This window comes from Chiloscyllium plagiosum, chromosome 1 (genome assembly GCF_004010195.1).
Source record: "Chiloscyllium plagiosum isolate BGI_BamShark_2017 chromosome 1, ASM401019v2, whole genome shotgun sequence".
Taxonomy (NCBI): domain Eukaryota; kingdom Metazoa; phylum Chordata; class Chondrichthyes; order Orectolobiformes; family Hemiscylliidae; genus Chiloscyllium; species Chiloscyllium plagiosum.
In genome coordinates this window covers 24,415,263-24,435,466 of record NC_057710.1, presented here as the reverse complement: position 1 = coordinate 24,435,466, position 20,204 = coordinate 24,415,263, and the positions used below count along the sequence as shown (strand labels likewise).

General features: G+C 43.5%; 1 protein-coding gene and 1 long non-coding RNA gene across 4 annotated transcripts in view; one reads left to right on the top strand and one right to left on the bottom strand.

Annotated features, from left to right (window-relative positions):
* Positions 1 to 15,316, bottom strand: part of LOC122557794 (lactosylceramide alpha-2,3-sialyltransferase-like) — a 76,656-nt gene extending 61,340 nt beyond the window's left edge. For 2 of the 3 annotated variants that reach the window (XM_043705879.1, XM_043706047.1), the window contains exon 1: positions 15,004 to 15,316. The gene's annotated coding sequence lies outside the window, so the exon portion shown is untranslated. Of the gene's footprint in view, positions 1 to 12,796; positions 13,155 to 15,003 lie in introns of all 3 variants that reach the window. The other variant, XM_043705965.1, reaches the window with a different exon arrangement.
* Positions 15,317 to 15,446: 130 nt separating this feature from the next.
* Positions 15,447 to 20,204, top strand: part of LOC122557953 — a 37,352-nt gene continuing 32,594 nt past the window's right edge. Inside the window, exon 1 of the long non-coding RNA XR_006313990.1 lies at positions 15,447 to 15,647. This is a non-coding gene — a long non-coding RNA (uncharacterized LOC122557953). The remainder of the gene's footprint in view (positions 15,648 to 20,204) is intronic.

Genomic DNA, 20,204 nt, shown 5'->3' with positions numbered 1-20,204 from the left:
GAATGGTGCTGGTATAGCTGCGGAAGATACAATGTTCGATGTATCCTACAAAGAGGCAGACATAGCTGGGGCCTATATAGGTGCGTATGGCTACCCCTCCGGTCTGTAAGAAGAGGGAGGATTAAAACGAGAAGTTGTGAGGGCGAGGACCAGTTCCGCCATTTGAGTGTGCAAGGATTGTGAAGGTTTGTAGCTCAGTTTGAGGTTGAAGGTGTAGGTTTGCTCGCTGAGCTGTAGGTTTGATATCCAGATGTTTCATTACCTGGCTAGGTAACATCATCAGTGGCGACCTCCAAGTGAAGCAAAGCTGTTGTTTCCTGCTTTCTATTTATATGTTTGTGTGTGTGTGTGTGTGTGTGTAAGTGGGGAGACGGGACTGGTTGGGTCAGCAAGAGACGAAGAAACGGAGGGCTTGTCGACCTTCGCGATCAGGAACAGCTATTACAGGATGAAGGCATCTCTGGACTAGGCCAGCATTTATTGCCCATCCTAATTGCACAGAGAGCAGTTAAGAGTCAACCACATTGCTCAAGGCACATGTAGGCCAGACCATTTAAGTATGGCAAGCTCCCTTCCCTAAAAGGAATCAGTTAACCAGATGGATTTTTCTGATAATCAACAATGAATTTGTGGTCATCATTAGACTCTTTAATTCCAGATAATTTATTGGAATTCAAATTCCACCATCTGCCATGGTGGGATTTGAATCCACGCCCCCAGAATATTACCCAAATTTCTGGATTAACAGTCCAATCCTACTAGGCCATTGGCTCCCCCTGCAGATGGTGGTGTTCCCATGTATCTGCTGCCTTTGTCTTTCTAGATGGAAATGGTTGTGGATTTGGAAGATGTTGTTGCAGAAATTTGCCAAAGATCCTTCAATGTAACTCGTAGATAGTACATGCAGCTGATATGGAGTGGAGAGGATGCTTGTGTCTATGGTGTCAATCAAACAGGTGTCTTTTTTCTAGATACTGTCAGGCTTCTGGAGTGTTGGAGGAGCTACACTCAGGAAGTGGAGAGTATTCCATCATGATCCTAACTTATGGCTTGTAGATGTTCGACAGGCATGGGTAGTCAGGAGAGTCACTTGTACAATATTCCTACTCTCTGAGCAGCTCATGTAGTTACTGTACTTATAGTGCAGTCAAGTTGCTGGTTAATGTTAATCTGAGAATGTTTATAGTGGGGGAGTGGGGGTCAGGTCAGCGATGGTAGCACCACTGAATGTCAATGGGAATTTTTTTTTTTACAGTATGCCTTATTGAGACGGTCATTGCCTGGAACGTGTGCATTATTTGCCACTTGTCAGCCCAAAACTGGATACTGTCCAGATCTTGTTACATTTGAACTTGGACTGCTTCTGTATCTGAGAAGTTGCAAATGGTGCTGAACATCTCCGGATAAGTTCATAAGAGTTTGAGCTGAATTAGGCCATTCAACTATAAATGCTCCACCATTCAATCATGGCTGATATGCTCATCACCCCCATTTTCCAGTCTTTTCTCCATATCTCTTTAGCCCATTACCAAAAATCTATAACTCTTCCTTACATTTACTCACTGTCCCAGCATCCACCGCACTTTGGGGTAGCGAATTCCACATATTCACAACCCTTTGGGAGTCGCAGTTTCTCCTCAACTGTTTTAATTTGCTACCCCTTATCCTAAGACTCTTGTCTTAGAATGCCCAAGAGGAAGCATCCACTCCATTTCTATTTTATCCATATCTTTTATCATCTTGAATACCTCAATTTGATCTCCACTCATTCTTATAAATTCCAGAGAATATAGGCTAAACTGTTCAATCTCTCTTCATACGAGAAACCCCTCATCTCTGGCATCAATCTAGTGAACTACCTCCGATGACACTACATCTTTCCTGAGTGGCAACTTCCTGTTGCTCCTTCCAAAGTGAATCACCTTACACTTTTCTGCATTAAACTCCATTCGCCACCTCTCAGCCCAGCTCTGCATCTTATCTATGTCCCTCTGTAATCTACAACATCCTTCAGCACTATCCAACTGTACCAACCTTCAAGTCGTCTGCAAATTTATTAACCCATCCTTCTATGCCCTCAGAGGTCATTTGTAAAAATTACAAAACAGCAGTGGACCCAAAACAGATCCTTGCAGTACACCACTAGTAAATGAACTCCAGGATGAACATTTCTCATCAACAAATATCACCCTGTCTTCTTTCAGCGAGAAATTTCTGATCCAAACTGCTCAATCACCCTCAATCCCATGCCTCCGTATTTTGTGCAATAGCCTACCGTGGGAGCCTTATCAAACACCATACTGAAATCCATATACACATCAACAGCTTACCCTCATCCACATGTTATGTCACCTTCTCAAAGAATTCAATAAGGTTTGTGAGGCACGACCTACCTTTCACAAAACTGTGTTGACTATCCCTAAACAACTTATTCCTTTTGGAGATGATTATAAATCCTATCTCTTAAAGCCTTTTCCAACACTTTACCCACAACCAAAGTAAAGTTCACTGGTCTATAATTACCAGGGGTGGCTTCTTGAACAAGTGGACAACATTTGCTATACTTCAGTCTTCTGGTACTATTCCTGTTGGCTTTGATCTTTGTTGTCATTACCTAAGGCTCTGCAATCTCCTCCATGGTTTCCCAGAGAATTCTAGGAAGAATCTCATCTAGCCCAATGGATTTATCTATTTTCACACTTTCCAGAATTTCTAACACCACCTTCTTGTGAATCTCAATTCCATCTAGTCTAGTGGCCGGTTTCTCGGTTCTCAACAACACTGTGTTTCCAAAGTGAATACTGAAAAAGAAATAGTCATTTAGTGCTTTGCCTATCTCCTGACTCCATGCACAACTTCCCATGACTGTCCTCGATTGACCCTAATCTTACTGTGGTAATTATTTTATCCCTTATATGCCCATAGAAAGCTTTAGGGTTTTCCCTGATCCTATCCACCAATCTCCTCACTTGTCTTGGCTATCTGCTTAGGTCTTTCCTGGCCCTTAACGTCGCATCCTAACATAAGCCCTCTTCCTCTTGACAAGAGATTCAAAGTCCTTAGTTGCTGAGTAAAGCTCCTACGCTCAATGACTTCCTCCCTGGTACACATTTATCAAGTATACACAGCAGCTGTTTTTTGAATAAGTTCCACATTTCTATTGTGCCCATCCCCTACAGTTTCTTTCCCCATCCTAAATCTTGTCTAATCACATCGTAATTGCCTTTCCCCCAGCTGTAGCTCTTGCCTTCCACTGTATACTAAGAGTCAAGAGATGTACAGCATGGAAACAGACCCTTCGGTCCAACCCGTCCAGATATCCCAACTCAATCTAGTCCCACCTGCCAGCACCCGGCCCATATCCCTCCAAACCCTTCCTATTCATATACCCATTCAACTGCCTCTTAAATGTTGCAACTGCACCAGCCTCCACCACATCCTCTGGCAGCTCATTCCATACCTAATCCTAGCGCGTTTTGAGAAGATTTGTAGCTCAGGTTGAGGTTCTGGATATAGGTTTGCTCGCTGACCTGGAAAGTTCGTTTTCAGGCGTTTCATCACCATACCACCATGTGGGTGGTAAGGCATAGGTCCACTAGCTTGATGATACTGTCCTTGCTGATGAAGTTGGTTGGTTATCTTTGGGTCTTCTAATAGTGTAGTCAGTGTTTCCTTCTCAAAGATGAAATGTCTGAAAATGAACCTTCCAACTCAGCAAGCAAACCTATATCCAGTAAACTAACCCTTTCCATAACTAAAGTAAACATAATTGAATTGTGGTCACGATCACCAGTGTTTACTTTCCTCTAAACCTAACACCTGGCCAGCTTCATTTCCCAATACCAAATCTAATGTGGCATCGTCCTTGTTAGTCTGTCTATATACGGTCAGAAAACCCTCCTGCACACAATGGACAAAAACGGACCCATCTAAAGTACTGTAGTACTTCCAGTCAATATTTGGAAAGTTGAGTCCCCCATAACTACCCTGTCACTCTTGCTCCAATCGAGAATCATCTTTGCTATCCTTTCCTCTATGTCTCTGGAACTATTTGGAGGCCTATAGAAAAACCCTAACAAGCTGACCTCTCCTTTCCTGCCACTAATCTCAGCCCATACTACCTCAGTTGACGAGCCCTCAAACATCCTTTCTACCACTGTAACACCATCCTTTACTAACAATGCCACACTCCCACCTCTTTTACTATCTTCTCTGTTCTTACTGAACATCTAAATGCAAGAACTGGCAACAACCATTCCTGTCGCTGCTTACCCACGCCTGTGAAATGGCCACAACATCGAAATCTCAGGTACCGATCGGTGCTGCAAGTTCACCCATCTTATTCCAGATGGTCGTAGTGTTGAAATAGACATATTTCAACCAGACTTCTTTCAACCCCGAAACCTTAATTTGTACCTCACTACTCTCAACCCCCTCTATACTCAAATTACAAATTTAGCCTCTCGTCCCCCTGATGAATTAGTTTAAACTCACCCAAAGTTCATAAGCAAATTTCATCCCAGGATATTGGAACCCCTCTGGTTCAGGTGAAGATCATCCTGTTTATAGAAGTCCCACCTACCCTAGAAAAAGCCCCAATTATCCAGGAATGCAAAACACTCCCTCCTGTAGCCACGTGCTCAACTCCCCTCTCTCCTATTCCTTGCCTTGCTAAGACATGGCACAGGCAACAAACTAGAGATAACAACTCTCTTTGTCCTAGCTCTAAGCGTCCACCCTACCTCCCCGAATTTCTGCCTTAAATCCATATCTATCTTCCTACCTGTGTCACTGGTGTCTATGTGGACCATGACTTGGGGCTGCTCCCCCTCCCCCACAAGTATCCCGAAAATACGATCAGATACATCACGAAACCTACCACCTGGGAGGCAACACACCAACCATGAGTCTCCCTCGTTCCCACAGAACCTCCTGTCTGTCCCCCTAACTATGGAGTCCCCAACGACTAATGCTCTGCCCCTCTCCCTGCTTCCCAATGAGTAACAGGGACAGACTCGGTGCCAGTGACCTGTGCTCCATTGTTTACCCCTGGTAAGTCGTCCCCCCCAACAGCAGCCAAAACGGTATACTTGTTATTGAGGGGAGTGCCACAGGGGATCTCTGCACTACCTGCTAGCTCCCTTTCCATTCCCCTGACAGTATCCCAACTACCTTCTACTTGTACCTGAGGTGTGACTATCTCCCCGTAACTCCTCTCAATAACCCCCTCCGGTTCCCACACGATCCAAAGTTCATTCCAGCTCCAGCTCTGTAACGCTGTTCGAGGAGCTGAAGTTGGGTGCAGTTCCCACAGATGCAGTCAGCAGGGACCCAGGTGGTGGTCCTTACCTCCCATATTCTGCAGAAGGAACATTCAACTGCCCTAACCTCCCTTCCCAGTTTTCTAAATTCCCAATGAGCCTACTGAAAAGTTAAAAAGGAAAAAAAAGACTAGTCACCTTATTAATCTAGCCCACAACCTTTTTTTTGGTCAGAGGAGGTGAGGATCTAAAATTTGGAATAAGGCTGTTGTCAGCAGCAACCATTTAATTCATGCTTTTACTAACTATAAAATGGCTTCTTAATGCAAGTAACATAACAAAATGGCTTTTTAGGCTGCAAATTAACACGGTTTAAAATGGCTTTTCACCCTGCTAAAAGCTGAATTCCTGAGCTAACTGAATCAAAGATTACCAGACAATGTTCTGTTCACAGTATGGAATTAACCAAGCTGGATAGGAGATTACTAACCATCCTAGTTAACCTTGGAGACGCAGGTGTAAAGAGATAACATGTTCAAAACAATGTTGGTTCCCAGGAAATACTTTCAGGTTAACCTGCTGTCCATAATGTCATTTTATTACACTATTGGATTTACTCTGTAATTAAGGGTGTACTATTTCTTAAGAACCATATAAAAATTCAGGCGGCACTAGTTTGGGGTAAATATAGGGTAGGGGAACGGGTCTGGGTGAGTTACTCTTCGGAGGGTCGGTGTGGACTTGTTGGGCCGAAGAGCCTGTTTCCATACGTGGACTTGTTGGGAATCTAATCAAATGGTCTTGCCTCAAGCGATTGCGCAGCAGTTTCTCCAAGGAACACAGAAGCATTTAACCCAGTTGATACTGATTACAGTGTGAAATCTTGCTGAAGCGGACCGAACTGTTTTTCTGACCAATCGCAGAACTGACAGACCCCTCCCGGGGAGTCAAGATCTTCAGAGGATCAGAGTAATTAACCACCCAAATATAAAGCATCACCTACCCAGCAGTCCAGTGTCCGCTCCTGCGGAGAGTGAGGTCTGCCTATACATTAGGTAAGTTTTTAAACTTTAGTCCTCCCTTCCCTTCAGGCATCTGGTCCTTGTTGTTGCTCCTCCCACCCCAACTGCCACCAAGAAAATGGTGCTTCCTTGATAATTGATTCTGACACTTTCCCCAACAACAGATATTAAATTAACTGTAATTGCTCACATTTTGCCTCCCTCCTTTTGAATAAGAGTGTTATTTTAGCCATTTTCCAATCGACTGGAATGTTTCCCACGCCCAGGGAATTTTGGAGTACTATGGCTCAGTGGTTAGCACTGTTGCCTCAGCAACAGGGACCCGGGTTCGATTCCAGCCTTAGGTGGCTGTGTGCGAAGGTTGTACACACTCAGTGTCTGCATGGGCTCCAAAAGATGTGCGGATTAAGTAAATTGGCCATGGTAAGATTGCCCATAGTGTTCAGGGATGGATAGGTTACGTGCATTAGTTAGGGCCAAAATGTAGAGTAGCAGGGAAATGGGTCTGGGTGGATTACTCTTCAGAGGGTCGATGTGGATTTGTAGGGCCAAATGGCCTGTTTCCACATTGCGGAATTCTAGGATTGTAACCAATGGATTTACTATCTCCGCTGCTACTTCCTTTAATACCCTAATGATATAGGTCATCAGGCTCGGGGGACTAGTCAGCCCTCAATCCTAATAGTTTAATACCTTTTTCCTAAAAATGTTGATTATTCTAAGTTTAAATTATCTATTGCCTCTGACTTACCTGTTCCAACAAGAATGGTACTTTTGTCCTCCACCACAAAAACTGAAGCCAAGTATTGATTCAGCATCTCTGCCATCTCAGTGTTCCCCACTATTAACTCTCCAATTTCACCTTCCAAGGGACCAACTCTTCCCTTTTATGTATCTATAGATGCTTTTGCTATCCTTATGATAGAGGGCAGGTCAATGGTGAAGCAGTTAAAGATGATTGGGCCTATGATACGACCCTGAGAAACTCCTAGAGTCAGAGATGTACAGATTGGAAACACCCTTCGGTCCAACCCGTCCATACCGACCAGTTATCCTAACCCAATGCAGTCCCACCTGCCAGCATTCTGCCCATACCCCTCCAAACCCATCATATACCCATCCAGATGCCTCTTAAAATGTTGCAATTGTACCAGCCTCCACTACTTCCTCTGGCAGCTTATTCCATACACGTACCACCCTGTGTGTGTAAAAGTTATCCTTTAGGTCTCTTTTATATCTTTCCCCTCTCACCTTAAACCTATGCCCTCTACTTCTGGACTCCCCCACCCCAGGGAAAAGACTTTGCCTATTTACCCTATCCATGCCCTTCATAATTTTGTAAACCTCTATAAGGTCACCCCTCAGCCTCCAACGCTCCAGGGAATACAGCCCCAGCCTGTTCAGCTTCTCCCTATAGCTCAGATCCTCCAACCCTGGCAACATCCTCGTAAATCTTTTCTGAACCCTTTCAAGTTTCACAACATCTTTCCGATAGGAAGGAGACAAGAACTGCAAGCAATATTCCAACAGTGGCCTAACCAATGTCCTGTACAACATGACCTCCCAACTCCGATACTCAATAATCTGACCAATAAAGGAAAGCATACCAAACGCCGCCTTCACTATCCTATCTACCTGCGACTCCACTTTCAAGGAGCTATGAACTTGCACTCCAAGGTCTCTTTGTTCAGCAATACTCCCTAGGACCTTACCATTAAGTGTGTAAGTCCTGCTAAGATTTGCTTTCCCAAAATGCAGCACCTCGCATTTATCTGAATTAAACTCCATCTGCCACTTCTCAGCCCATTTGGCCCAGATCCTGTTTTAATCTGCGGTAACCCTCTTCGCTGTCCACTACACTTCCAATTTTGATGTCATCTGCAAACTTACTAACTGTACCTCTTATGCTCGCATCCAAATCATTTATGTAAATGACAAAAAGCAGAGGACCCAGCACCGATCCTTGTGGCACTCCACTGGTCACAGGCCTCCAGTCTGAAAAACAACCCTCCACCACCACCCTCGGTCTTTTACCTTTGAGCCAGTTCTGTATCCAAATGGCTAGTTCTCCCTGCATTCCATGAGATCTAACCTCGCTAATCAGTCTCCCATGGGAAACCTTGTCGAATGCCTTACTGAAGTTTATATAGATCACATCTACTGCTCTGCCCTCATCAATCCTCTTTGTTACTTCTTCAAAAAAACTCAATCAAGTTTGTGAGACATGATTTCCCACGCACAAAGCCATGTTGACTATCCCTAATCAGTCCTTGCCTTTCCAAATACATGTACATCCTGTGCTCAGGATTCCTTCCAACAACTTGCCCACCACCGAGGTCAGGCTCGCCGGTCTATAGTTCTCTGGCTTGTCCTTACCGTAAACCACCGCTATCTTCTAAATGCCAAGTGCAACTCTAATGGTGATATCAACTTACAGCAGAGCCAGAATACAGTTACAGTAGGATTATCCCTGATATGAAGGGATATGTCTTTGAGCAAAGGCTAAACAGTTTGGACCTTACCTCCATGGAGTTTAGAAGATCGGGAGGTGATCTCACTGAAACATACAGGACTTCTTAAAGGGCTCGACAAGGTAAATGCTTGAGAAGATGTTTCCTTTCATTGAAGGATCTGGGATCAGAGGGCATAGTCTCAGAATAAAGGGAACCCAATTTAAGAGAGATGAGAAGGATATTATTCTCTCAGAGGGCTGGAATGGGGTCAGAGTCCCTGTACATTTTTAAGGCAATCAGTAGGGGAATTGAAAGTTACGAGGGAAGCAGCAAAATAGTCGTGGGAAGTGTTGAATCAGCCATGATCTTATTGAATAGCAAAGCAGGCTCATGGGACCGAATGGTCTACTCCTATTCCTACAAAGTTACAGTCTTTATAATAGGATTAGGGCTGGCAATTGAAAGAAAAAAGGAACACAGTAATCCTTGATCGTTTAGCAGTGAGTTGCCCACAAACCATTGATCAAGCAAATGTTTTGAAAGGTGGTTGAAGTCTAATCAACAACAGCTCACTAAAAATGAAGTTCACCAAATGAAAAAGTATTTTTTGTCTCCCAGGTAACATTAGTGAGTGGTGGGAGAAAAAATGATGTTGACATTATGGAGGAGTTGTACCACACCAGTACCAGATTAGTTTGGTGGACCAATTGGTCGTGCACATAATTTGCAGGGGAGTGATGGAATATTTACCAACGAAGAATGAAAACCTTTCATTAATGGTACAAAGATTACTCTTTTCCTAAATGCACAATTTATGCGTTTGAAAAATGATTTACTGAGAAAGAGAGAGACTGGGGCTGTAATTCTGTGCTTGACTATCGTAGTCTGTTGTATGGAACTTTATGCCATTCAGCTAGAAATATTGTACCCAAACCAGTTTTACTTCTGCAAGTTTGTTAGTGGATGACATACTTCCAACAAGGTTTACCACGCTGCTGCAGAGACAAATTCTATTGGCTGGAGATGCATTACATGACAGAGCTAATTAAAGATTAGAAGACCTATCTCAATGCTGCTTCTGTCAAGACTGGGAAGCACGGCAGGCAGCTTTTCAGTTGGAGAGGATGGAGTTGCAATCTCTAATGTTATCACCATGGCAATCAAGTAAATGGTCATAATACAATTAACCTAAAAATTAAAAGCATACAATATAGTCACATTGCTAACTAATTGAATGAATACAATTGAGTTTACAAAGGAAATGTTGTCCACTTGCCCGCATGAATGCAGCTCCAGCAGCATTCATGAATTTTGAAATTATCGAGGGCACAGCAGTCTGTTTGATTAGCACCCCATCTAATGCACAGCCATTCATTTCCAACACCACCAATGCAGTGGCAGTAATGTATATCAACAACAAAATGCACTGCAACAACTAAAAAGGTTCCTTTATCCCTCGTCCACCTGAAAGACAGAGCACCAGATGCATGGCTATAAGTTCCCCTCCAAGCCATATACCATCTTTAATTGGAACTATATCGTTCCTTCAGTGTTGCTCGGTCAAAATCCCAATAACTCCCTTCTCAACAGCATATTGGGTGTGTCCCTACACTCCAAGGACTGCAGTAGTTTAAGCCTGCTCAGACTACCTAAAAGGCTGCAATCTAATTATTCAGGCAATTAATCCTTTCAGAGCTGTTATTACACATCTCTAAAGCAGGAGGGACTTCAACCCAGTATACTTGCACGAATAATCAAATTTTTTTAAAGTTTCAGGGGCAACAGATAACGCAGGCAAATTAAAGAAAAAAATATATCTCAGATGAACTCAGGGCATGGTTAGAAACATGGGACTGGGATGTCAGAGCAATTACAGAAAAATGGCTCAAGAATGGACAGGATTTAATGTTCCAGGATACAAATGCTATAGGAAAGATATAAGGGGGTGGGGGGTGCACAAAAGAGGAGGGGAGTGGCATTTTTGATAAGGGATAACATTAGTGCTGTACTTAGGGAGGATATTTCTGGAAATACATCCAGGGAAGTTATTTGGGTGGAATTGAGAAATAAGAAAGGGATGATCACCTTATTGGGATTATATTATAGACCCCTAATAGTCAGCAGGAAATTGAGAAACAAATTTGTAAGGAGATCTCAGTTATCTGTAAGAATAATAGGGTGGGTATGATTGGGGATTTTAACTTTCTACATATAGACTCGCACTACTATAGTGTTGGGTTTAAATGGGGAAGAAGTTGTTAAGTGTGTACAAGAAAATGTTGATTATGCTGGAAAACAGGAGGGTAAGAAGGGGACATAGATGGCTTTAGTCAACAGGGTTAAGGAGAATCCAAAGGGATCTTATAACATTAAGGACAAAAGGGTAACTAATGAGAGAATAAGGCCCCTCAAAGATCACCTATGTGTGGAGCCGCAGGGGATGGAGGAAATACTAAACGAGTATTTGACATCAGTATTTACTGTGGAGAAGGATATGGAAGATATCGGATGTGGCGAAATAGATGGTGACATCTTGAAAAATGTCCATATGATAGAAGTGGTGGTGCTGGATGTCTATAAAATGCATAAAAGTTGATAAATCCCCAGGACCTGATCAGGTGTACCCTAGAACTTTGTGGGTAGCTAGGGAAGTGATTGCTGGGCCCCTTGCTGAAATATTTGCATCAATAGTCAAAGATTAGGTGCTGGAAGACTGGAGGTTTGCTAATGTTGTGCCACTATTTAAGAAAGGTGGTAAGGAAAAGCCATGGAACTATAGACCAGTGAGCTTGACATCTGTGATGGGCAAGTTGTTGGAGGGAACCCTGAGGGACAGTATTTACGTGTATTTGGAAAGGCAAGGACTGATTAGGGATAGTCAGCATGGCTGTGTGCTAGAAAATCTCTCTCATCAACTTGATTTGAGTTTTTCGAAGTAACAAAAAGGATTGATGAGGACAGAGCGTTAGACATGATCTATATATACTTCAGGAAGGCATTCTAACAAGGTTTCCCATGGGAGACTGGTTAGCAAATTGAGATCTCATGGAACATAGGGAGAACTTGGATACAGAACTGACTTGAAGGTAGAAGACACAGGATGATTGCTTTTCAGAATAGAAGCCTGTGACCAGAAGTGTGCCACAAGAAACGATGCTAAGTACACTACTTCTCATCATTTATAAAAATGATTTGAATGTGAACAGAAGAGATATAGTTAGTTTGCAGATGACACCAAAATTGGAGGTGTAGTGCACACCAAACAAGGTCACCTCAGAGTACAACGGGATCTTGATCAGATGGGCCAATGGGCTGAGGAGCAAATGGAGTTTAATTCAGATAAACGGGAGGTGCTGCACTTTGGAAAAACAAATCTTAGCAGGACATATACACTTAATGGTAAGGTCCTGGGGAGTGCAGGTTCATAGCTCCTTAAAAGTAGAGTTGCAGGTAGATAGGATAGTGAAGGTGGTGTTTTGTATGCTTTCCCTCACTGGTTAGAGCATCGAGTATAGGAGTTGGGAGGTCATGCGGCTGTACAGGACATTGGTTAGGCCACTGTTGGAATATTGCGTGCAATTCTGATCTTCTTACTACTGGAAGGATGTTGTGAAACTTGAAAGGATTCAGAAAAGATTTACAAGGATGTAACCAGGGTTAGAGGATTTGAGCTCTTGGGAGAGGCTGAATAGGCTGGGGCTGTTTTCCCTGGGGCATCGAAGACTGAGGGGTGACCTTATTAGAGGTTTATAAAATCATGTGGGGAATGAACAGGATAAATAGACAAAGTCTTTTCCCTGGAGTGAGGGAATCCAGAACTAGAGGGCATAGGTTTAAGGCAAGAGGGGAAAGATATAAAAGGCCGCCAAGGGGCAACTTTTTCACAGAGGGTGGTGAGAGTGTGGAATGAACTGCCAGAGGAAGTGGTGAAAGGCTGGTACAATTACAACATTTAACACTACATACTGAGGCTCTACCTGTCCCCGGTGTTGAGAAGGATGGGACTGGCGTAGCTGCCGCAGAACGCCCTAAGCCGTTGGACTATTCTATAATCACCTACCCTTTGTAGAGAAATTTGTCAAGAAAAACACCTTTGACCATAAATCCTTCAGAAAGAAGGTCAGCATCTAGCGCCCTCAAGACTTTGAAAGAAAAGGAGAGGGTGGATCCTGTTGCGTGGCTCCCTGAGCAGGTGGTCAAATTCATTCAGCTGAATGCATCACCAGAGCACTCCCAACAATCACCAAGACATCACTTGGCTGATGGTGAGAAGGGATATCAAACTGACATCAGACGACAGACGTGTGAGATCCATCATATGTGCCCAGTCAGCCTGCAGCTGTGGAGGGATTGAGACTGTCACAGATCTTCTGCCACCAAAGCACAGTGGAGAAAGACCACAATCTGAGGTCTTCCTGCTGAGAGAAACAGTGATCTGTTTAGTTAGTTATTGGACTCTCCTAGTGTGTCAAATATATGTAAATATTAGTGTTGTATTCTAATAGCCGGAGCACCCAACAGAAACCCACGCAGACACTGGGAGAACGTGCAAACTCCACACAGATAGTCACCCGAACTGGCATCGAACCTGGGACCCTGGTGCTGTGAGGCTGCAGTCCTAAACACTGAGCCACTATGCTGCTCCCTTTGTGGATAGTCAAACTCCAATGTTTTGTGCGTTTACTTGATATGCAATTGTGCAGAACCAAATTGCTTTTGTGTCAATGTATATTATACACAGTGAGTTTTTCAATGAATAAAGTATATTTTGAAATAAAACTGATGGCAGATTCTTCAGACAGAAAAAAAAATCAAAAATGACAACTAGTAACATTTTATAAAGATAGTTTTGTTATGACTCCCAGTATGAAAAAAACAAATTACACCACCTCAATTTTAGATGTAAATGGGATGTATTCTTCATTACTATAAACAGAAATAGCTTTAATTTATTTTGCTGCCTGCCTTATAATGTTATGGTAACACCACAAGAACCACAAAGGGATTGCTTTGGTTTCTTTACTACAGCCAGCAGGTGGAATGGTAATCAAACAGCTATGAAACTTTAAAATGCACCACATCGTACTGCCATACACAGTACTATCAAATACAACTACTGTAAGGTGGCAATGTGCCTACGTTTCAAAATACGTAAAATAGTTTAATGTTTGCACTTCATATATCAATCTCACCGACGATACCAGGAAATTAAAAGTCCTCAGTCCCCCATCAAGTCAATAAAAAAGGTTAAAGTTACAGGAGTGCTGGATGAAGGAGCACATATTTTCATTGCTGGGCAACGTTGCAATTTTACTAATTTGTCAAGTTAAATCGCGAGGCATTTTTTGAGTTTAAAACAAATTAAAACTGCTATGACCTTAGACGACGACTGGGAAGTGGGAGAAAAACATTTTATAAAGATAGTTTCGTTATGACTCCCAATATGAAAAAACAATGTTGCAGCATATTTTTCTGAAATACGGTTCAGAAGGTACTCGAGTAAGACGGATCCTTCCATAATAAGTCAATTCAGAATATCAGTCCGAAAGGTTAGCTTTTCTTCTGCTGTCCGAATAGTTTGCTGTGTCAGGATTTGTAAAAAAATCGATACTGCTGGTCAGTGCACAGACAAAATTATGGATTTGTATATGGGCGTATATATTCAGTCCACTTGCCGGGCAACATTTTTATCACGTACCCGGATTAAATGGGGAGAAAAAAAGTGTCGATCGTGAATAGCATTCTTGCAAAGTATAGATCTTCAGCCAATGCACATAACGGCGGCAGAATAAATAAACCGACAGCTTATTCACGCGTTTTCTAAAGAAACAAAGACCACGCACACTCCTCCAAAAAAAAAGCTGGAGTAATTAAAATAGAAAAGACTGAAACAGTCTTTGAACGTACGGATGCTAACCAAAATTCTCTTTTTTTAAAAAAAAAGCAGCAATTCTTGGGACCAAACAAAACGATCATTAAACTGGAAAGCCCATAGATCCACATGCAGTACTTTTTGCTAAAACGTATAAAAAATTTAAGCATGATGGAGGTTTTTTTTCCCCATAGCATTCGGTAAGGCGCGATTACAACAGACGCATCCTTATCGCCGAAACCTTGCATTTCGGATTGTAAAGCGAACATCCAGGAACAAATACGAAATTAATAAATCACGAGAAGAAAAATCTGGTGAGAAATTCGTTCTGATTAGACCGAAAACGGGGCGATGATGGAATAAACCACCTCGTCTCCACATCTCCCCAACCTTACCTTTCGGCTCCATCCCGTTTCCTATTCATTATTACATCCAGTAACACGCCAGTCATTACCCTTTTTCTTTCGTTCTTCTCATCGTTTTTATTGCAGGGACTGAGAGAAATGGAACGAGGGAGCAGGTGATTTACAAAAGCGGAGAAGGTTGTGTCAAAAGAAAAATGCTTCACTCGTGATTTGTTTAAAAAAAACAGTATGTTCCTCCCCCACTCCACTCGCAATAATTCATCCATTTAAAAACACACACCTATTGAAAATACAACTTGCAACCCCATATTCCCACCCAAACTAAACTCAAACTGAACACCATGGAAGGACGGTTATGAAGAAAGTGAGGGAGCTAAGAAATATAACCGTCGTCGAGAAAAAGTGGGTGGAGCGAGGCCAAAGACACGCGCCACTAAGGTGGAGGTTTGTGACATACTATTGACTGACATGAAACTGCCCAATGACATCGCCTGTTGCTCCGAATCCTGCATGATTGACAGTGAGACGGGGCGGGCACATGGAAAGGCCTCTCGGCCGTTGGTCGGAAAGGGGGCGGGACATCGCGGGGGTCGGTCTTCGGGGGGAACGGATCTCGCAGAGAGGCAGTGGATGGTTCAATTTGTTCGTCACACGCTCGAGTCGCTCGGAAGAAGGTAAAGGGGATTTTTCAGCGTTATGCCGCATTAGCGGCGGAGAACACTTGGTTTAAAATTCTCCGCCATCTCTTTGAACGAGCGTCGTTGTATCGTGGTATCTCCTGCTTTCTTCTTCGTCCTCCCCTCGTAGTCCCGCATTATCACTGTCCGAATAATCTCTGGTGCCCTCTGCGTTCACCCTCAGTTGTGAATCTGTCTCCGCTGTTGTTCCAGGTGGGACATTCCATGCCACTCTGGCTGAGTGAGAACAGTGATGAAGCAGCAACAGACCATTCAGCCCATCAACTCTGCTCCTCCTTTCAGTGAGACCGTGGCTAATTTAATAAACCTCAAATCTATTTTCCTTCATTTTAGCATAACCCTTGATTCTCTGACTGATTAAAAAAAAATCTCTCTCTGCCTTGAAATACCTACTGACCCAGCCTCAGCAGCCCGTAGTAGTAAAGAATTCCATAATTCCTCTTCAATTTAGTCTTTAATGGGTGATTCCTTACTCTGCAAGTAAATCCTCTGGTCCTAACTCCTCCCATAAGGATTTTTGCATCAACCCTGTCATGTCTCCTAAGAATCTTGTATATCTCAATAAGGTAATTTTGCATTCTTCTAGACCCTGATGTGTAAAAGTTATTCAGTTTCTCCTCTTAAGACATTATCTCTGTACCTGGGTTCAGCATTGTGAACCTTATCCTGACTGCCTCAATATATCTTGGGTAAGGGTACCAAAACAAGTTATCTATATTATCTCCTCGACTTCCAACAAATTTATCAAGGTGATTTAGGTGTTTGTTCTCTAGAATTTCTAGGTTAAGGAGTGATCTAATTGAGATTTTCAGGACATTAACAGGGAAAGAAAGGATAGATAAAAGTAAACTATTTCTACTGGTTGAAGATTCTAGAACCAGGGAACATAGTCTAAGAATTAGGGCCAGGCCATTCAGGAAAGATGTTAGAATGCACTTCTATATGTAAAGAGCAGTGAAGGTTTGGAAGTCTCTTTCCCAAACAACAGCCAGTGCTAATTCAATTGTTATATTTAAATCTGAGAAAAACTTTTTTTTATTAAGTAAGTGTATTAAGAAATATGGGCCCACTGATCAGCCATGAGTTTATTGAATGGTGGAGCAGGCTCAGGGGCTGAATGACCTACCTATGCTCTCTGTGATTTCCCCTACGTAAAGCCATGTTGACTCTGCTTGGTTATAGGCAAAAGTGAGGACTGCATATGCTGGAAACCAGAGTTTAGATCAGAGTGGTGCTGGAAAAGCACAGCAGGTCAGGCAGCATCCAAGGAGCAGGAAAATCAACGTTTCAGGCAAAAGCCCTTCATCAGGAATAGAGGCAGGAAGCCTCCAAAGTGGCACCACGCTGATCTAAACTCTGCTTGGTTATATTATGTTTTTAATAAATGCTCTGCTATTGTATTCTTCACAAGAGTCTAACATTTTCCTAATAACAGATGTTAAGCTAACTAACCTTTTGACTCTTTTTAAATAAAGGGGCCTTTTGCTTCTATTGCAAATCACATTAAATGAATGTCCTCTCATTTTTGTTCCATTTACAAGTGAGAATAGTTTATCCCTTTCTCCTCAACCTAGCCCACTCATGAGTTTGAAAACCAATATCAGATCTCATCTTAACTTTTTGTCCAAGGAGAACAGCCCCAACCATTCAGAAAAGATTTATAAAGATGTTGCCAGGGTTAGAGGATTTGAGCTATAGGGAGAGATTGAGTAGGCTAGGGCAGTTTTCCCTAGACTTGTCTATGTCTTTTTGCAATTTTGCACTGTCCTCCTCGCAGTTTACAATTCTTCCGTATTTTGTCATCTGTAAACTTTGAAATAGTCCCTTCCACTTAAGATCAGGACTATTAATGCTTAGCAAAAAAAGCAATGTTCTCAATACCACCCTTGGGGAGTCAAGAGTATGGTGCGGGAAAAGCACAGCAGGTCAGGCAGCATCGGAGGACCAGGAGAATTGACATTTCGGGCATAACCCCTTCATCAGGAATGAGCGCCCCTCTGGGCACCTGCATGGGCCCCAGCTATACCTGCCTCCGCATCAGTGGAACAGTCCTTCTTCCACAGTTACGCTGGCATCATCCCCCACCTTTTCCTCTGCTACGTCGATGACTGTATTGGCGATACCCCATGCTCCCACGAGGAGGTTGAACAGTTCATCAACTTCACCAACACCTTCCACCCGAACCTTAAGTTCACCTGGACCAACTTAGACACCACCCTCCCTTTCTGGGACCTCTCCAGTGACTGACTTAATACAGGCATCTACTTCAAACCCACGAATTCCCACATCACCTCTTCTCACCCATAGTCCCTTACTCCCAATTACTCCGCCTCCACCATATCTGCTCTCAGGAGGAGCAATTCCACTTCAGGGCATCCCAGTTGGCATCTTATTTCAAGAACTGCAATTACCCCTCCCACTTAATCAACAATGCCCTCCAGTGCAACTGCTCCACTTCCCGCACCTCCGCCTTTGAACCCCACCCCTCCAACTGCAACAAGGATGGAACACCTGGTCTTCACCTTCCATCCTACTAATCTCTGGATACAGCACATTATCCTCTGCCATTTACATCTCTATGACTCTATTTCCATCATCTACAATCAGACCCCACCACCAGAGATATTATTCCCACCCCACTCCTATCTGTGTTCAGCAGACCATTCCCTCTGTGACTCCCTCGTTAGGTCCACGCCCCCACCAACTCACTCTGCACTCCTGGCAGCTTCCCTTTCCACTGCAAGAGGTGTACAACCTACACCCACACCTCCCCTCTCTCCTCTGTCCAAGGCCCCAAGGGATCCTTTCACATCCGGCAGAGATTTTCCTGCACATTCAAATGCCTCATCTACTGTGTCCGTTGCTCTTGATTTGGGCTCCTGTACATTGGGGAGAATTCACAGAATGTTTCAAGGAATATCTCTGGGACACACACGCCATAACCCCACTGCCCTGTGGCCAACCACTTCAACTCCCCCTCCCAGTCCGCCAAGGACGTGAAAGTCCTGGGCCTCCTCCACCGCCAAATCCAAGCCACCCGACAACTGTAGGAAGAACGCCTCATCCTCCACCTTGGGACCCTCCAACCACACAGCATCAACGTCAACTTCACCAGTTTCCTTATCTCCCGTCCACCCACTTCATCCCAGGTCCAATTCTCCAACCTTCCAAATTAACTGCTGTGCCTTTCCAGCACCACTCTAATCTAGAATCTGGTTTCCAGCATCTGCAGTCCTGCTTTTACCTATGTACAGCAATAACTCACAGAACTGGTAGTGCCATGATCGGTATGTTAGTTGTGTGCAGAACCTTGGAGCAGCTACCTGTATGCACCTGCATCTGGGGAGCTCAGAGGGAACGTTGGTGGAGGTTACTGTATTCAATCACTCTCCTGATGGAGTGATTGTTAGATTCTCTCTTATGGTCTTGCTAGCATTTTATATGAAGACTACTTGCAATTTGAAAATAGACTGCTTTAGAATCTGAGATTTCTTGAATAGTGCTGAACATTGTGTGATCATCAGTCAAAATAATGATGAGAAAGTCATTGACGAAGCAGCAGAAGATGATCAGTTAGGACACTGCCCTGAGGAACTCCTGCAGAGGTGTCTTCAACTGATATGTCTGACTTCACATTACCACATCCAACATCTTAATTTGTGTTCAGAATGGCTCAAACCAGCCAAGTGTTTTCCCCTGACTCCCATTGACTCTAGATTTGTGATGTCTCTTTTATACCACACACCAGTCAAATGTAGCCCTGATATCTGCAGAATGCAGCCACAGCCAAGTTCCAAATATTAAGGACTGCTTAGATATGTTGGAAGTGGGGAGTGGCATGTTTAGGAAAGCAATACTGATCAGGAACTCGAGAGTTAGCACCAGTGTTACAGGTGCACAGTCACTCAATCAGGGTGTGGATGCTTCGACTTCCAATTCCAGAGATCACTGCCATGCACACACTCACTAATCTATGCTGTCGCAAGAAAATATAAAAGGAATGTAGGATGCTATGGAGCAGACAAGTGTTTCTGCACCTGTAACCTTAACTTCATGCTGGTAAGTTCCATCCCCAGTGCCAGTGTCAAGGAGCTAGGTGGCTGCAGGATGTTCTGGGGATGGACAGGTGAAGAGCCAGAGATCGTAATCCAATTGGTATCAATACCAGAGGCAGAAGATGGGGTAAGACATTGCAGGCCGATTTCAAGAAATGAGGAAACATCGAAAATAGGAGCTAATTTAGCCACCTGAGGAGGTAACCTTAAGAGCAACACCCACCTCCCAAACAAGAATACCACTGTCATTTCCACCGATTATATAGCAGGTGCTGAGTCCTGTGCTCAGTGGTTCAAAAAACAGCTCTGCATCACATCCTCAAGGGTAACTAGAAAAGTGAACTAATGCTGTCTTGTTAACATAGTCCATATTTCAAGGAGTAGCCATGGGCACCCACATGGGCCCCAGCTATGCCTCCCTCTTCGTAAGATATGTGGAACAGTCCATCTTCCGCAGCTACACTGGCACCACCCCCCC